The sequence below is a fragment of the Balearica regulorum genome, chromosome Z, assembly GCF_011004875.1.
Source record: "Balearica regulorum gibbericeps isolate bBalReg1 chromosome Z, bBalReg1.pri, whole genome shotgun sequence".
NCBI classification, from domain to species: domain Eukaryota; kingdom Metazoa; phylum Chordata; class Aves; order Gruiformes; family Gruidae; genus Balearica; species Balearica regulorum.
The window spans coordinates 36,544,960-36,564,454 of record NC_046220.1 but is presented as its reverse complement, the minus strand read 5'-3'; the positions used below and the strand labels follow the sequence as shown (position 1 = coordinate 36,564,454).

The window sequence follows — 19,495 nt, the reverse complement described above, 5'->3', positions numbered from 1 at the left end:
GGACAGATCAAAAAGGCAGAGGTTGATTTTGTTCATTTATTATTTTCTTTGTATAAGGTGGTACGGTACATACAGGCAGGTAGGAAAGATATTTGAGAATACTGAATTATTAGAAAGGAAATAAGAAGTTACCATTTCCTTCATATCTCTCTTTTTTTGGTTAAATTTCTATCTTTGTAGGCTGGTACGTAATTACATTGTCTTGAGATTGTTGATGCAGACCATTTGTATATGTATTGCAATAAACAAGTGCAGATTCATGGATATTTTGGCTTCTGTATATGCTATGATTCTTAGTAATTCCATTGCTTCAAATATTTGTCCTGAAAGTGTTTCCTTAGCCACTAAAAACTTTATCAAGGTAGTCATCCTGTTAAGGGAACTAGTCTTCAGTAGCATACAGCAATGTCAAATAAAGAAATACAGCTCCTGTGTCTTTCTTTTTTTCCCCAAAAAATCTTTTTTTGTTTTGGGTTCTAAGTGGTTTTGATAGGTCATTAGACAATGCATGACCTTATCTATCTGAGGGCTGCAAATATAGAATAGGACAGTACAGAATATATAGCATGATAGTGTGGATGAAGCAGTCCTTTCTACTAAGCTTTGTGTCAAATGTTAGTTTTGTTTTTTTCTCTTACATAAATGAGAAATAGAACCTGAAAGTCATGATATGGTCTTCTTACCAATTTGTATCACCCTTTCTGGTAACATTTTATAGCAATTGTACACTTCTTCCAGTCAATGTACTGGATAACTCTGATGAGTCTGATGCCATTTTTAATAATCCTGAAATTTACCTCTGACTTTTTTCCTTAATTGAAACTTTTCATGTAGTTAATGACCTTTGCTGTTTTGCCAGAACAAAATACAGAATCACAGAATCACAGTTGTTGTTGAAGTTGGAAGGGACCTCTGGAGGTCATCTGGTCCACCCCCCCGCTCCTACAGGGAGACCTCGAGCATGCTGCCCAAAACCATGTCCAGATGGCTTTTTAACATCTCCAAGGACGGAGATTCCACCACCACTCTGGGTAATCTGTTCCCATGCTGAGTCACCCTCACAGTAAAAAGGTGTTTCCTGATGTTTAGGAGTAACTTCCTGTGTTTCAGTTTGTGCCCATTGCCTCTAGTGCTCTCACTGGGCACCACTGGAAAGAGTCTGGCTCCATCTTCTTCATACTTTCTCTTCAGGTATGTGTACAGTATGATGAGATTCCCCCCAAGCCTTCTCTTCTCCAGCCTGAACAGTCCCAGCTCTCTCAGCCTTTCCTCATAGGAGAGATGCTCCAGTTCCTTCCTTATCTTAGTGACCATTTGCTGGACTGTCTCCAGTAGCTCCATCTCTCTCTTGTACTGGGGAGCCTCACCAGTGCTGAATAGAGGGGAAAGATGACCTCCCTTGACCTGCTGGGAGCACTTCTACTCATGCAGCCCAGGATACCATTAGCCACCTTTGCCACAAGGGCACAGTGCTGGCCTATGTTCAACTTGGTGTCCACCAGGACCGCCAATTGTGCAATCTTACAAATAGTGTTATTTTATTTAGGCTCCTATCAGATACAGAGGTGCATGGAAAGAAATATTTTATATATAAATTTCCCATGGTATATTAGTCCATGTTGTTTTAAGCATATGTGGCAGCCATGTTGACTGGCTGAGGCACTGAATGGTAGACTTTCTTTGTACTTGTAATGACCCAGTCTTCCACTGGAGACTACTGGCCTCTTGACGGTGAGCTGAGAATTTACCACTGCAGCAATGAAAGTGGCTATGGAGGTGCTGAAAACATCCACTCTGTTCTGACCAGAGATGAGCCTCAGATCTGCAAAAGGTTAAATTCAACACCAAATCTTCAAATTTCTGTCTTTCAGCTCTAGGATGTGTCATATAATTGAATACTGAGACAAACTGTATCATGGCTTTCTGGTCAACCACTGAAATCTACAGACTATCTGGTGCTTTCCTATATACATTTCATATCCCAGTGGATTCCTTATAGCAGTTCTACACAAATGTGAAGTAATAGTGGGAGCTTTTTGCTGTTTCTGTAGCTTCAAAAGCAGATACTTTGGCTCCTATAGAACTACTTTGAAGAAGAGGGCTCTAAATGTCCTCTAAGAAACCTGCAGCTTGTTCCATATTATATTTCTGATTTCTTGGAGAACGAAATTTTCTTTTCAAAATTTGTAGTTCCAGCTCTGCAGAGCAATGTCATAACAGAAATAAATTTTTTTGCATACTGAAAGTCCATTGCTTCTTCAGGACTGCGTCATGTATCTTCCTGGCACCCATAAGTGATAGGGGGATTTGAAATTTTCTCCTATTATGCAAGAAATTGGAAATAGTTCTTTCACATTTGATTTAAAAAATCAAGGCAACTGTGTGAGTTTTGAAAAGCTAAATCTGGAATATGAGAGTTACACATGTATGATAATCTGTTTCTGTTCTCTATGCAAGGCTTCTACCTCCAAATCACATTTATAACAAAAAAAAAAAAAGACGACACTGGAATTTTTTTTATACTTGCATAGATTTTTTAGATACAGATCCACAGACTTGAAATTTTAAAATTCCACCAGCTGAATAACACTACGTTCCTATGAAGAGTTACAACCCACATGCATGCCTACAGGACATCTGAAGTTTTCTATATGTCCAGCACTGCATTCATATATTAAGTCTTTAAATATATATGTACATACATACATAAGTCTATAAATAAATATATGTACATACATACATATACACACCTATAGATACGCTACATTGTCATTTATTCTTCTTGGGCTAAACTGCACCTAAGACTTCAAAGACAACAAGCTATAGATTTTTAGAGAACAAGTTACACCTACATTGATGTCCTGTTTACCGCAGATGCACTACAGAAGGCACAAGAGAATGTTCCCTCCTACACCTCCTGAGAAAGCATCCATTTGCTAAAGCATCTCTAAACAAAGTTCCCAAATTCATGGACCCTTATTAGAACTCCCTTTGTTTGCTACTGCTTCCATTTCTATTTGGGAGCTGGGCTCCTTGTTGAAGTCAGGTTTTTTTTTTTTTAAGAATAACATGCTGAGTGGATCACAGTGCTGCTTGTAAAAGAAGCTTTGCTGAGTACTGGCTTTTATCTTTGATCTCAGATGAAGACTTTCCAAGTGTGGCTCAGCAGGTAGCTGACCGCCCCTCCTGCTCACTTTAAACTTTGAAAGTGTCTTATCTCCCACAATGATTTCTTTGTCTTTCCTTTTTAACAGAGTCTCTTTACTGAATCCACAAGAGAAGAAGAGCTTGGATGCAGCTGGAAAATGAGGACACCTTTTCCCCAGGGTAGTGTACATTTTCACCTTTGTGAGATGCTGCTCCATCCATTCAGGCACAACATTTCATAATAAAAACATCGGATGCACTATGTGAAGCCTGCTTTTTTTTTTTCTACAGCAGCAAACTCCTTTGTTCGGTATAAAGGTATAAAGATCTCAAGTGCACATGAAGATCACAAAGTGCAGCACAGCACTGTTTGGTTGTAGTGCCTTGTTCCTGAAAGCATATAATGTCTTGGATGTAAAACCTTGTTCCTATTCTGCTGTGTTAGCATGGCACTGTGCCCAAGCTAATGGGTCTTGCAGCTTGAGGAAAAAACTGCTACAGCAGCTATCCTATATTGGCTTCTGAAGCCAGTGTGGTTTTCACTCACTCTGTCATCTATGCTTTGCTCCACAGTGTTATGCAGACATGACTTACATAATTCTCTCATTTTTGGAGGCTTCCAGCTAGAACTGTTCTACTTATTGAGGACAACTCAATAATTTGACATCATAAAAGTGCAGAGACCCTGCGTTTTTTTTATTTCTGCCTGTCTCTCATGCTGTTGCAGTAAGGTCATAATACGTTGTAGACTTCTTTCACTCTGCCTTTGTGGTGCCTTAAACACTGAAGTAATCCAGAGCACATCAGATTCGTGCTGGATTTCCCAGCTGAGGTCTCAGACTCAAATGAGGCAAAACTCTGTATATTTTCAAGTTTATTAGAAACCCAAATCCAAATGATAGCTTTGAAAGATGAAACCTCATGAACTAGTCCCAAAACCCAGAGAATCTTCCTGAGTTCATGATAGAACAGTTTTAAATGGACTACCAGAATATTACAATGTGTAACATTGATGTTTTGTGGTATGCAATGAGTAAACATTTCTAATTTTTTTGTTGTAGCATCTTGCCTCCCGTCATGAGATTTAATGGTGTATGTCAAATGCTAAGACTATAGTAATTCTCTAAGACACGCAGAAGCATCAGTATTCCTGCAAGAAGAATGGAAAAACTTAGGGCAAAGGAGCTCATTGTTGTGTTCAGGATTGTACTTATGCTTGTGGAGGGAAGGCATAGAACAACTCCTGTACCTGACAGAAAGTCTTCCCATGTTTCTGCCTGCTTTGAGTGGATTATGTTACTTTCTCTTCAGGAAAATAATTGCTAGAAAATGTATTACTGCAGATATACTGCTAAGGTCTTGTTAAAGCTAATGATATTAGGAGATTTGTAATTAAATAATTTTTTTCTTTGAAAAACTGTCTATCCTGTTGCCATCCTGTGGATTGCAAGTGTCTTCAAATTGCAAATGATTTTGCATGCCCTTTACTTTGTAATATCTGTATCTGTCAGTTTCCTTGCCTGTGAGAATTGAAACTTGGAATCAGATTCAAGTTGTTATTTGGGCAAGATTTCCTTAGTGTGTGCTTTTCTTGCATTGCAAACTTGCTGCTGATAAGCAAGCAGATGTACTGTAGACAGCACTGTAGGATGAGAGTATGAGTGTTGCATAATACACTTGTTTCCTTTCTCCCCATTTTGCTTTTTCTTTCCTCTTCCTCCAGCAAGTATGCTCCGAGGCCCTCTTGGAAAGCTGCAAGTCCAGAAGTATAAACGCTTCTGAAATTCCTCCCAGCCTTAGATTTCTGATATCCTTTTCATGGGGTAGTCAAATTAGAAATGATCCCCGAAGTAATTTCTGTGGAGGGTCAGACAGAAGATCCCCAGAGACACAAACATCCAAATGTAAAAAAACTAAAGCGCTTCGTACTCTGTGTGTCTGCTCTGGGTAATATAAGCTGCACAAGAGACAGACAACCCTATAGCACATCACACAGTAATGGATAGATATATAATATCTATCTGCTGGGGCCTTGGAAAAGCATATCTAATACTTGTTCTGCCCCAAATTGTCTACTTTTGGCCCATCTGGGTAGGGCAGACTGACTTATGCCACAGATCTACCAGCACCTTGTAGCAAAAGAGTGAGCGGATCTGGGAGCTTACCCTGCCTCTCCCATGGAAGAAGTGCTTTTTGGGGGTCAGCTGAACTCAGCAGCCCCCAGGAAGATGGCCTAGGTGACTGCACTGGAAGTGTAAGGACAAAGCCCTTCTGAGATAGATGGAGTGGCAATTCAGATGGCTCCCCAGAGGACCTCATCAAGAGTCAAAACACATGTAAAAGTGATATACACCTTACCTACGCCAGGAAAAAAAAAAGCTACTGTTAGTTTGCAGGGCAAAAATAAAATTTATTTACCCATTTGCAAGGGTTGTGAGCAAAGAAGAGGATACCTTACAGTCCTGCCATCATGTAGAAGTCAGAACAGGCAGAAAAGACTGTCTCCTGTCTTAGTACGTAATCCATAGTTTGGCCTCTAAAGCAATAATCTGAAGGCCATATGTCAAGGCAGCTGATTTTCCTGGGTGACACACAGCAATCTCAATGGGTGCCGTGGTGCTTTTAACATCATGAGTCTGTCCTCAGCTTTCATTTGCACAGAGCTGAAGTCATGTGGAATCTGGCTTTTGAATGTTTCAACATAGGTCTTGTCTGGTCTTTCCTCAGACATAGGCCTGCGCTGAATACAAGGAGCCATCACCACGTGCACTGAGCACGTCCTGATGCAGGAGAGAATATTATCCAAATTATTTTCACGAAAAGGGGAACCTTTGGGTCCTTCCTACAGACATATTTGTGGTAGCATTCTCTCTTGACTGCTATATGAGCAATTTGGAGATGTCCCTGGACAAGGATGGGTGACTCTTGCTTCAGCAACAAATTGGATTAGGCAAGGATTCAGCTGGTCCTGTTGCTGGCATATGGTGGTGATTGTGAAGTGGATAGAGAGAGATTCTCCATGCAAGGGCAGTGCCAAGCCTATGCCTCCTTTCTTCCCTCTCGGCCTGCTTTCATCCAGAAGATATCCTGCAAGCCAGCCCCTGGCCTGGAGAAGCCATCATCTCACATGAGAGTGGATTCCTGGCTGCTCAGTCAGTACTGGGCAGTGAACTTTGGATGATGAAGATGGGTGAACATTAGGTGAGACTGAGAAGAGAGTGTGTCATTGATATGAACTTCATGCGTTTTGACTTTCAAGTGGAAAGGGTAGTCTGAGGTGCAGAGAAGATAAGACCGTGACATCCCATGGACCTATTAGCCTTACTTTTGAATACCAGAAGAAGGATTTTGTGACCCTGGGACAGCAGGGATGGCTCTGAAATGTGTTTCTGTGTGCTCACAGATGCACTGCCTGCTCCAATTCTGAAACAGGCCTGTGTGGAGTCTGTGGAGCAACGTGCCGTCTAGTGCCCCTGATGCTCTCTGTAAAAGAATTCAGCTTTGTAAAGTTTGATTGCATCTGCCAAGGATTTTCCAGGTTGTCTGTTTGTCTGCACTGCCCAAGGACATGACCTGAAGGGTTGATGTGGTCTATATGGACATGAATTCTCATGGTAGCGTGGTTATGGCATTGTTGCCCCAGCACACCCAGTGAGCTCCAGTGCCATGACAACATGAAAGAGGATTTGGCCTGGAGAGGACCAAATGACTGCTGAGAGTGCCGTGGCTGCACAGTGCAGACACAGCCATACGGATCCCAGTGCTACACAAGGATCATTTGAGCTCTGGCAGCTCCATCTAGCCTTTGGAAAACTATACTGAGCTCACTGTGTGGTGTAGAAGAGAAAGTGGGTGCTTTGGGTTCATCTTGGCAGTTCTTGCAGTGCAGTTTGCTTGGAAGTGTCTATCCTGCTGGTAAAAACGTAGCACGACTGGAAATGGGGTAAGATTCTGGCTCTAAATGCAGAAGTGGGTATTAAAAATGTGTTTTGCAGGTAGACTGTCTTTTAGCCTAAAATGGTACTAGTTCACCAGAAAACATCTCACCTCCAGCTGCCAGTGAGTGCCGTGTTGCTTCAGAAGCATGGTGGCCTGTTTTGCCTCTGCCCCCTCGCTGCATGAACTGGTGACCTAGTCACCTTGTCTCATGTCACAGTCCCGCAAGTGAACAGTGGTCCTGCTCAGCTCTCAGCTCGTCACGGGGCAGTTGCAGGCAGAGAGAGGATAAGGCAACATGCCTGCAATCTTTTTTTTTTTTTTTCACCCCACCCAGACTTACAGCTGGTTTGGAGTACATTTGTATCTTGGTAATTGGGAAATCCAATTAGATATCCTGGAGTCCTAATTAAGTGGCTTTTATGCTTATAAGAGATTTTGAGAATAATCATCTGTGAAGACTTGAGAGCCATGTTCCATTTGGATGTGCAGTTTCTATGGCTGTGCTGTAATTGCCTGCAGGAATTTATAGTGTTTGCCCAAATGGAAGAAATTACAAATATTTCCTAGCCTTCAGTTTTTAAGTCTCTGATTTTAGAATTAGAGAGACAGCTGACATAGAATACTATAGTTGAATAGAAACGTAAGAACAGAAATCACATTCTGTTCGCATGAACAGTGTCTTTTTCGGCAACTTGTGTATCAATTGATGGAAAGTTAAAATTTTGCAGCTATTTTAACACCTGGTTAACCAATAAAGAAATCCCTGGTAGTGACTGAGTACGTACCATGGCATGGAATATATGCTAATAGTGTTCCGATTAAGCAATATTCACTGCAATTGCATATCATTAGGTAAATAATTTCTGAGGGAGATATACTAATTAAGTGTTTTTCCTCATTATTTCCACTTCATATTTCCACTGCGAAGGTGGTGAGACACTTCCCCTCCCTGGAAGTGTTCAGGGCCAGGTTGGATGGGGCTTTGGGCAACCTGATCTAGTGGAGGGTGTCCCTGCCCATGGCAGGGGGGTTGGAACTAGATGATCTCCTTTCCAACCCAAACCATTCTGTGATTCTATGATTCTAAGATTCTATGATTATGAATTTCATGATTAAGAGGAGTTTACTATATGTACAGCAGTGCAACTGAAGCTGTTCAGAACTAACCATGCCAATATATACAGAAAAAAGGAAGTAATTGCTTATGCTTCTGTCTTCTTCATTGCTAATTGTGAAGGGTATGTTTAGTTTCCTTAGAGGTGCTTCCACTCCTGTAATGAATAAAATGATTCCTAAATTGGTCAAGTGTTTTGAGATCCTCTAGAACATAAATGATTTATAACTTTAAAATGCCATTTTTAATCAGATTCTGAGCCATCTGCTGCTGTGTAGCAGCTGATTTGCTTAATAACAACAACAAAACAACAACAGCTATAATAATCTGTCTAGTTTTGCATTGTATTGCCATGTGTGGTGGGCTGACCCTGGCTGGAGGCCAGGTGCCCCCCCAAAGCCGCTCTATCACTGCCCTCCTCAGCTGTACAGGGGAGAGAAAATATAGCGAAAGGCTCGTGGGTGGGGATAAGGGCAGGGAGAGATCACTCACCAATTACTGTCACGGGCAGAACAGACTCTACTTGGGGAAATTAGTTTAATCTATTACCAATCAAATCAGAGTGGAGTAATGAGAAATAAAACCAAATATTAAAACACCTCCCCCCACCCCTCCCTTCTTCCCAGGCTCAACTTCACTTCCGGTTTCTCCCCCTCCTCCCCCCCCAGCAGCACAGGGGGATGGGGAATGGCGGTTGTGGTCAGTTCATCACAAGTTGTCTCTGCCGCTCCTTCCTCCTCAGGGGGGGAGGACTCCTCACACTCTGCCCCTGCTCCAGCCTGGGGTCCCTCTCACGGGACACAGTCCTCCACCAACTTCTCCAACATGAGTCCTTCCCACAGGCTGCAGTCCTTCATGAACTGCTCCAGCGTGGGTGTCTTCCATGGGGTGCAGACCTTCAGGAGCAAACTGCTCCAGCATGGGTCCCCCACAGGGTCACAAGTCCTGCCAGCAAACCTGCTCTGGCGTGGGCTCCTCTCTCCACGGGGCCACAGGTCCTGCCAGGAGCTTGCTCCAGCGTGGGTTTCCCACAGGGTCACAGCCTCCTTCTGGTGCCTCCACCTGCTCCGGCATGGGGTACTCCATGGGCTGCAGGTGGAATCTCTACACCCCCTCATCCTTCCTCCATGGGCTGCAGGGGGACAGCCTGCCTCACCATGGTCTTCACCACGGGCTGCAGGGGGATCTCTGCTTTGGTGTCTGGAGCACCTCCTGCCCCTCCTTCTGCACTGACCTTGGTGTTTGCAGAGCTGTTCCTCTCTCATATGCTAACTCCTCTCTCTGGCTGCTAATGCACAGTAACTTTTTCCTTGTCTTAAATATATTATCAGTGAGGCACTACCACTGTTGCTGATGAGCTCGGCCTTGGCCAGCGGCAGGTCCGTCTTGGAGCCGGCTGGCATTGGCTCTGTCAGACACAGGTGAAGCTTCTAGCAGCTTCTCACAGAAGCCACCCCTGCAGCCCCCCCACTACAAAACCTTGACATGCAAACCCAATACACCATGTAAAGCTCTTTAATGCAAGACTATTGCAATCAGCTGGAACACTTAGGCTTAGAAAAGCTTTTTGTTATCTTATGTTCAGCTTATTCCCTGCAAGCATTATGAGCTTTTTATTCCTTCTTGAGCAGAGATCTTTTTTTTAAATTTCTCGTTTGTGTTTTCATAGAGGTGCATAAAGTATTAATAGTCCATATGTAGCTCAGAGAAATTTATTAAATGTTAGTTTTTATACACAGCTTTACTTCCAGCACATCAGGTTTTTGTACCACATGGATGAGCCGATCAAGATCAAAATGTTTCTGTGGCTATCGTTGGTGCCTGGTTAACTACCATACTAATTTAAATAACTCCTGTTAGAAACCAAGAGTGGTAGAAGTAGTAGAAAAGTAACAACTGAAGTCAGAGGCTCTTGGCCTTGTCAGAGGAGAGGCAGTATCAGGAGACAAAGTGCAGTTCCCTTTCATCACAGCCGTTTGTCAGGCTCTCGCTGCAGCGTTTTTGCACCCATGCAACTTTTTATGGATCTTGTGCTGTTTTGGCAACTTAATTCAATTTAAATGCTTTCTTGTTCCTGATTTCTCCTTTAGCATTTCAAAAGAATTTGATTTAAAATGAAATGGTAGTTTTTCAGAATTGTGAACAAATTTAATGCCCTTTCTTTCTTACTTGTTCTCCATCCTGTAGGCTCTTCATTTTGCATGTGCTGATTTCCTTGAAATCCCTGTACCCTGGGAAACAAGCAGAAGCTTAGAGGCCAGAAAGCTTGTTCTGCTTTTATTCCTCTCTTGAAAATGAAAAGCTATCACTATTCAGCCTGCTCTTCTCCTTGTAGACATTCCTTTCCTCTTAACAATCAAGTAATTCAATCATTTTCTTTTTCTCCTTCAGTCCAGCCACATTCACAGAAGAATCTGCACAGGCACTTGTATATCTAGCATTTCCGTGTACTCTTGAGAGAACATCTGAACTGCTTCTCAAGCCGGTGAAGCTGAGACTATGTAAGGGTTCTGAGAAGGCATGTATCATTTTGCAAGGATTGTCCTTTTAGAGGTATTCCTCTGTGGTTGCCAGTCTCTTCACGGATGCTCTTTGCTCCAATCTCTGGGAGGAAACCGGGAGGTCAGAGCAGACACTTCTGAGCCTTGGACTCCTTGAAGCTGCGTGTGAAAGCTTCATTATCTGTGTAAAAACAGTGCACAACTGAGTACAAATACAGGAGATGAAATGTAATCATCCTACAGTTTGGTGTTTCTCAGTTTGACAGTTCTGACTTCCCAGGGGAGGCTGTAAAGCATTGAAAACGTTCCTAGTCTAAAGTAAAGAAATCTTAATTTCCCTCACCCCCACCCCATACGCAGCTCCTTTTCCTTCAAGTCACAGAATTCTAAATCAGTCTTTTAAAACATGCATGCAGGATACAACTTGGCTTTATCAAACGCAGGTTATCCGGTGAGCCGGAGGGATAATGACAGCCACTCGTGTTGTCTGGAGCAGAGGGCACAGTCGGGGTCAAGCACCTCCTGCGTGCCAGTGCACCCTGATTCAGCATTCCTTCACTGTTATAATTCATCTTCCCTCACCCCCCCACCCCCCCTTTTGTGATAAGTGAGTGGTGAAAATGTTTTATTTAAAATGAGGGGTTTGACTTATCTGAGCAGAGAATGACCTGAAGGTCAGATCCGCCTATAGGCAGATAATTATTAATTTCTATGACTAAATGACATAAAGAGAACCAAAGATTAATTATATAACAGATCAGCAAATTGACCTGGGGACAGCTTTGTAGGTTTTTTTTCTTTTCATGCCATTCTCAATAACCGGAAAAAAAAAGGCCATTTTGAAAGAGTCTTACTGTGATTTCAACAAATCTCAACAAGTTGGTTTTTTTTCTGTCTTGCCTCTATAAATTTTGCCTCTCTGAAAGCTTTGGAATGGGAAAGGCTGGATTATTTTAACATAGTCTCTGTGCTGTGAAAAAAAGGAAAAGCAAACCAAATCAAAATCAATCATCGTGTATAGGGCAGGTAGAGAAGGGATTGTGTGAGCTTATTTGATAAGTCATTGACTTTCTAATTAATCTTGATGTTTTCCTGCTAAAAATCCTATTCCAACTTCGTATGGCTATGGGAAATAGCATTATTCATACTTTCAGATATACTGATAGTTTAATTTGTAAGAATAAATATTGCTTAAATATAAACCAACTAATTAAACATTAGGGCCAGCCAAACTGGAAAGCACCATAAGGTAATTTCCCTCCTTGTTTTTGTTTGGATGGAAGGTGTTTAATGTGTAGTCATAAGTTTTTATTTCTCCTCATTTTGTTTATTGCTTCTTTAATTTGTTTGTCTACACAAGCAAATTAATATTATAATATTAATATGGTTTGTTATACAGGTCAATGAATTGATTCATTAATTGAGTTTAAAAATTAGATTTTCAAATATTTTCCATTCTCTTCAGTTCTTCACCATTTGGAATTACACTTACAATTCTAAATAAGTGAAATAACTATAAATACTGCACATAGGTGTTTTCTTCCGCCAGGGAGAGTGTCTTATAGAAACCTTGCAAAAAAAATATGTGAAAAAGGCCCGAGCGTGTCACTTTAGGTGTCAGAGATTAGACAAATATATCCAGAAATTTCTGTATTCAAATTGACAGCATATGGCATTATTAAGCCATAACCAAAATACGTAATTCTTTAAGTTTTGCAAGCTAAAGAACTTAAGTGTATTTTGTTTTGTGTGGTGACCACAAGCTACCCATGAATGTAACTCTTCGGTTGAGATTTTAAATGTGGCTGCAAATTAGGTACTAAGTTAAACAGTGACTACGCTGATGCAGTGATTTATTGTCACCATGTAACTGTGCAATAGCAGTTATGGTCACCGTCCAACAGCTGTGTTGGCTGCTTCATCGCTTGGGTGGCTTTTCACGTATTCATCAGGAGTTTGTCAGGCCCTTTGAGCAATAAAGAAAAGTCAGTCAAACTTCAGCCCAAGGGACTTTCAGGTGGCAACTCCCCAAAGAGTCTGGTCTTGGGATTCTTCTAGTACTTGGGATTTTTCTGATGTTTGCAGTTAAACTATTCCAATCTTCATTTTATTCAGTCAGCATATAGATCTTTTAGGGCTGGTCTTGTCTCCCCAAAAGGTCAGCATGCCACAATTTTCAGCTAATTCCAGCTCTTGTTATACTTTTCATATGCATCATCTTTTTACACAGTTTACTATAGGTAATACGTATCCTCTTACTGGGAAATGTACCCTTTTCATTTATGGTTTGGTACTGTCCAGAGGTTTTAATCAGAATTGAGACCACTGGTGAAAGATGCTCAATGGTGTGGGAGCTTCTGTTGAGGTGCTATTCAGGGTGCCAGACATTCTGGGTTTGACTTCGTAGAATTGACTCATTCAGCGCTGCGTGGTTTTGCAGTGTTGAAAACTAGCGTTATATTTTTTTCTGTGAGGTACTTTGTTTGACTTTTTAGCAGTGATACCCCAGTAACATCCCCACAAATGCACCACAGAGGCGTTCATTCTCTGTGGGAACTGGGCTCTGCACTTCTCCAGGCTAGCTGGCAGGGAAAGCTTAATGAATGAACAGCCCTGAGAGTGAACCTGAGCAAAGCAAATGAGGTAATAAAATAATTGTGTGTTTGAGCTAATTTTTTCAGCTAAAAGCTGCACACTGAACATCTAAATTTTTGTTGTTATTGTCACAAGTCTAACTCCTTGGCACCAAATTATAGGCCTTAAGGTTCTTGCTGTGGCATTTTCAAGCTATGTAGAGCACAGTGAAGCTGCTTTTGGAACGTTCCTCAAGAACTTCAGAGTGTTTTCTAGATCGATGATCTCAAGCAATTTTACAGCTAAGGTCTTACAGGATCAAATGTATAGGTGAGCTGACACAGAATCAGATGCTATAAGGTCTATTTCTGCATCTTCTCAACCTTAGGTGAGTTGATTAACCTTTCTTAGTCTGTTCCTCCAATTGTATAGTGGAGATAGCAGTATTCTGTCTTGTGATGAAGAGGTTTACAGATGATAAATATTTTGAAAATGCTGTTTTGGGTGCAAAAGTTGAGGATTTCTTTCCTGCTGTATTGGCATTATTTTTCCCTTTGTTACTCTTCAAACTTTCAGAGAGTATTTTTTTTTCTTTTGAATGTATCAGAAAGTTTTTGTTGACCTACTTAGTAAAATAACAAAATCTGACTTCATGCTCTCTGCAAGGTGTTGCTTCAACTACCACCTTCATCCTCTTATTTTATAATTTTGGTTAGTTCCAGTCGGAAGAATTTAGAAATATTACCTCCTTGAATTAATGTTTTCATTCTTCATAGCCAACTAATATGGCTTGATCAGCTGTAGAGGAAATTGTTGCTGTTCTAAATCTCCGACACAGACTACCAGCAGATAAGGATTTTTTAATCAGGATATGGTCTGATATTTTGCTATAATCACTTACATATGTCCACTTTTTAAGAACATCATCGATTAAGACATAGCCTTTCCTTTTCCCATGCTTACACTTAACACTATAAATTGATAAACCGTAAGTTATTAAGTTTTTTAATTTTTGCTTTTTCTTTTCACATTAGTAACACACAGCTCAAGCAATATATGTAAGACAGAAATGCTGTTCCTTGACTTAGCTAAAAATAATGCTGAAAGATTGCATTTTAAAATGGAAATATTCTAAACTGGGAACTTCTATGTTAAACCCACTTCATAATTTTAGTTGAATAAAAAGAGTCAAACTCTAGTTGTGTAGTCACTTGTACATTTGGTTTCTACTTCTACCTAAGTTTTTCCAATTATGACACTAAGTTAATATCTTACAAGGACAGCATTTCTGTAAGGTTTCACTATTCAGGAGAGTGTGTATTTTTTTAGATTTATGAGGCTCCAGCCAGCAATGGTGTCCCCCTGTGACAGAAAGAACATGGTGGGAATCCTGGGTTTAAGGAATTTGCACTGGACAAAGAAGGCAGAGTGTGGCTCAGACGGGGCAGCGAACCAAGATGTGAGGCATCTCAGGGGCTTGCTGGAGCTCAAACAGGAATGGAGCTGAGCTGGGCAGAACAGAGATCAGATTTCTGCAGTGCTAAACCAGAAGTCTTACTGAAAAACTTCAAAGTACCATTGTAAAATTTTCATTCAGCTGAAGCCAAATCCAAATCCTGATGTTGATTAGGCCTTAAACCTAGGCCTGAACACCAGGCAAGATACAATCCAATAGTGCATCTGAGGCTTGCCTCCTCTTTTCATATCCCTTAAAATATCTCTGTGGTGGCTCAGATTGTCTAGTGAGGCTAACGAAAACACAACGTTGCAGATTCTCAAGACTTTCTGGTATGTCTTCTCATCTGATCTTTAGTCCTCTGTGCTTTCAGCTGGTTGTAATGCAGAAATCTTGATGCTTGGAAGAGAAGTACTACATTTACTGCAATTAGAACAGAAAATTGAGATTTCATTTTGTTGTAAAGTGAGGCCAAAGAGAAATGCAGAGAGACCTCCATGAGCAATTTAAAAGTGAGCTGAGAACAGCTAGGTTGTTAGATGAAATGGTCCAAAGGAACGTGCAGCCAGGTACCTCAGTGATGTGGATGCAGCTGCTGAGAAAAGCTACAACTGAAGCATGATTCATTAGTGAGTTTTAACACTGGGGTTGTCTTCTTGTTCAAAGAGAAAACCATATTCTAAATTGAGAAGTTAATGAAATAGAGGAAGCTGCTACTTAATATTCAGTTGTTGGCTCACAGTTTAAATTCAAAGGTACCATTATGATATATTTACTTCTGCCAAATACCTTTTGATGTTCATTTTTAAGGTGGGGTAAGTGCATCTTTGGTAAAATCAGTATTGAGCAACCACATATTTTCTTAAAATTTATAAATATTTCAAGTTTATCTTCTCCATATCCTATACAGTTATACAGCATGCTCTTCTGGAGCAAACCAAAATTTTTGGGGAAAAAAAACAAAACAAAAAAAGAAGATTCATACCATCTTACAGGGGACCTGAACCATTTGCTGTTAGACAGAATTTCAGCATAGACAGAGGTAATAGAAATAGTCCGTGAAATATAAACTATTGGTCTCCTAGCTTAAGCCCGTCTATTCACAAGTGTGCTGTCCTCCTTTAGACTGAGTATAGCCATTAAGCTCACATTACAGATCTCCAGACACTGGCAGTTATGCAGCAGGTTTGAGATGAAATCTGAAGAAGTGTACTCTGTGAAACATGTAACATTTGTCCATGCTGGCCTCCTGCTCAGTATTCGGCTGCTGAAGGCTGGAATATCATAGAATCACAGAATGGTTTGGGTTGGAAGGGACCTCAAAGATCATCTAGTTCCAATCCCCCTGCCATGGGCAGGGACACCCTCCACTAGACCAGGCTGCCCAAAGCCCCATCCAACCTGGCCTTGAACACTGCCAGGGATGGGGCCTCCACAGCTTCTCTGGGCAACCTGTTCCAGTGTCTCATCACCTCCATGGTGAAGAACTTCCTTATATCTAATGTAAATTTACCTTCCTTCAGCTTAAGGCCGTTAGCCCTTGTCATATCCCTATGTGGCCTTGTAAACAATTCCTTACAATTTTTCTCACTTTCACTCTTGTAGGGGCCTTCAGGTACTGGAAGGCTGCTATCAGGTCTCCCCAGAGCCTTATCTTCTCCAAGGTGAACCACTCCAACACTCTCAACCTGTCTTCATAGGAGGGGTGCTCCAGCCCTCTGATCATCTTCCTGGCCTCCTCTGGACTTGCTCCAACAGCTCCATGTCCTTCTTACGTTAGGGACCCCAGAGCTGAAGGCGGTACTCCATGTGGGATCTCACGAGAGCAGAGTATCTCAGATCGTGGATATCTCCATCATCCAGTAGAGGGTTCTTAATATCTCCAGCTAGCTTTTGCTTCCTTCTCTGCATTTTGTTTAATCACAACCATTCTGGCTGCGCTTTCAGAGTTGTAGACATACAGCATAGCAGAAAACTTCAAAGCAGAAAGGTCACTTAGTTGCTTTCTCAGGGAGCTGTGAACATTTCCTCAACTGTTCAGACATGCAAGGAAACCTCTTTTCCTCTTCCATTCTGTCAGAGTGGCACATAATGGGAAGCATGCTTTATGAAAACTCAGGGTGATTATTTTGCAGTGGAATGCTGTGAGGAGATTCTGTCATACAAATACTAAACCAAAAGCTTTTTCCAAGGTCTCACTCCAAATTCTGTACAGTCCAGAGAAAAATTCTGCTCCCTTTTCCTTCCTTCCTTCCTTCCTTCCTTCCTTCCTTCCTTCCTTCCTTCCTTCCTTCCTTCCTTCCTTCCTTCCTTCCTTCCTTCCTTCCTTCCTTCCTTCCTTCCTTCCTTCCTTCCTTCCTTCCTTCCTTCCTTCCTTCCTTCCTTCCTTCCTTCCTTCCTTCCTTCCTTCCTTCCTTCCCATGCACTTTTTGGACTATTTATCTGATAATTACAGCCAAATAACAGTACCATTAGAAGCAATGCTAATGACAATAAATAGAATAACAATCATATTAGCTAAAATAAACATAAAAATTAATGTTGTTATCCAGAAAATGCCAATCATTTTTCTATGCCTTAAGGATATAACAAAGCCCATGTAACTTCTAGATGGTCAAAGGACCTATTGTGTCATAGAAACATGTAATAAGAATGGAGAGGCACTGAGGTCTTTAGGGTCTAATACCTATAAGGAATATTTATTCAGCTGGAAACCGTCTGACCTGTTAACAAATGACACCTGATTGTATTAGGTATATTAATAATAACACTGAAAAAAATTAAGCTGCCTAGAGTGAGTGAGGCTAGCCCCTGTCCTTACTAATATGTATTTGCAGAAGCTGTAATTTAGCCATAGAAATAGAAAAAAAAGGTACATGAAGGAATTCAAGAAATGAGTTATGAGGAATTATTCACAAAACACCTATGGTTTGTTTGTTTCTACACGAGTTAGAATGAAAAGTGTGCTGTGAATTGAATGAGGTAGTACTCAGAAAGGAACCCTTACTTCCTTCAGCCTCACAGGTCCACAAAAGCTCTTTCAAATTTTTCAGTCTCATTGACCCAGCTCCAGGGATCTGTATGTAATTTCTTCTTCAGCCTAGGTGTAAAGATGGCAAAAGTGAAAATAAATAACTTTGCAAAATGACATGAAACTATTTTTTTTACAAGTACAGACAATATATATTTGTGATCTTTCTTCTTTTACTATAATTTCAGTCCTCCATATTAATCTTTAAACAGAATTTTTTCCATCTAGATTGCAAATCCTTTGGGTTGGTACAATCTTTCCAATTCAATGGCTGTAGCAGGAAGCTAGCTAGCACTTCTTATTTTATCAGTTCTGACATTATTTGGCTGCTTAAGGGTGAGAGAGCTCAGGGATTGCCAAAATGCAATATCTGCCCTAAGGCTGTAGCTGGAGAATGGTGATCTAATTTCTAATGACTCTACTTATGACAGTCAAAATCATTAGTCAAAGAACAGCAAACATGGTTCTTCATGCCTTGAAGCCAACAGGCCAGATTCAAGTGGGAATCCCCAAAGGGAAGTTATACAATGGAACTTATACCCTTATCTGTTTGGTTTCTTAGCCACAGAAACTACAGAATGACTGGATTGTGATCCACTTCAGAATTAAGAAAACACAAGAGTGCACAAACAAAAATAAAGCCATCAACAATTGCATGTTGTTCTGCGTTACAGGTTATGTTTTGTTCAGGCAATTCCATGTGATTGCTAGTGGCACCAGGGTTTAAGCCTTAGCGGGTTATTCCGTGTCTTACACAAGTTTGTACAAGCTCCCAGTTTCAGTGGGAGGTTTACTCAGATTCTATCAGATCCATAAGCACCTGTTCTATCTTTCCCAATGACTGCTTGCATTGTTCCTCCCTAACCAGAGATCAATCACAACCAAAAGTTGCTGTTAATTAGGCTCTTTTTCTTTTTTTTTTGTTTGTATAAATTTTCAAAAAGTATCAAGTTATAAATAAAATACATTAAGTATCAGATACACTGACAGTTATTAGAAAGTGCATTCAGTTATGGCTAATCTATACCTGTTTCTCAATGGCTATGACAGTAAACATAGATTATCATAACAAATATCTGCCAAATAAGTATTGATCCATGATGATCTTCTGAAAAATAGTAATAACTGTGTTTGCCTGTATAGACAATTATCAATACTTAATCTAGGAGATATAGCCCTGCAGGCTCTTACTAACAGTAATCAATAACTCTTTAGTTCTGCATGTCTTGAAGATTAGCAGTGTTGACATTTTCCTGTTGTTTTTGATTTAAAGGATAACCAGAGCTGTTCAGTTTTGGAATCCACTGGAGGTCCCTGCCTATATAGTTTCACAGGAATCTCTATATACCTTAATAATTAATTATTTATTGCCATTACATGAGTGCCTGGCCAAAATCAAAGCTCAACTAAACTGTCATTATACATACATGTGGAAACAGTATTCCAAAGGATTTGTATAATCTGCATAAATGAGATACAAGAAGAGAAACAGTCTTGTGAAGTGTATTGACCTGGATCGTTGTTGGCAGAATCACGAACAGAGCTCTGATCTCCTCAGTTCTTGTAAAAGTGACTTAGTTAATATGCTATAAATAATTTATGGGATGATTGAGATTTCTTTTCATTATTTTCCATCCAGCACGTCCCCGTTAAAGTACAGATAAAAGATTTGTGTTTGGTCATTCACTGTCATGAAAATTTCACAAGTCAGTAATGCCTTCTCTGTTCCTTGA

At 40.7% G+C, this 19,495-nt stretch overlaps 1 long non-coding RNA gene across 1 annotated transcript in view; it reads left to right on the top strand.

Moving 5' to 3' along the window:
- The window catches only part of LOC142599463 (uncharacterized), a 94,494-nt gene that overhangs the window by 40,768 nt on the left and 34,231 nt on the right, over positions 1-19,495 (top strand). Inside the window, exon 3 of the long non-coding RNA XR_012833027.1 lies at positions 3,255-3,327. This is a non-coding gene — a long non-coding RNA (uncharacterized LOC142599463). The remainder of the gene's footprint in view (positions 1-3,254; positions 3,328-19,495) is intronic.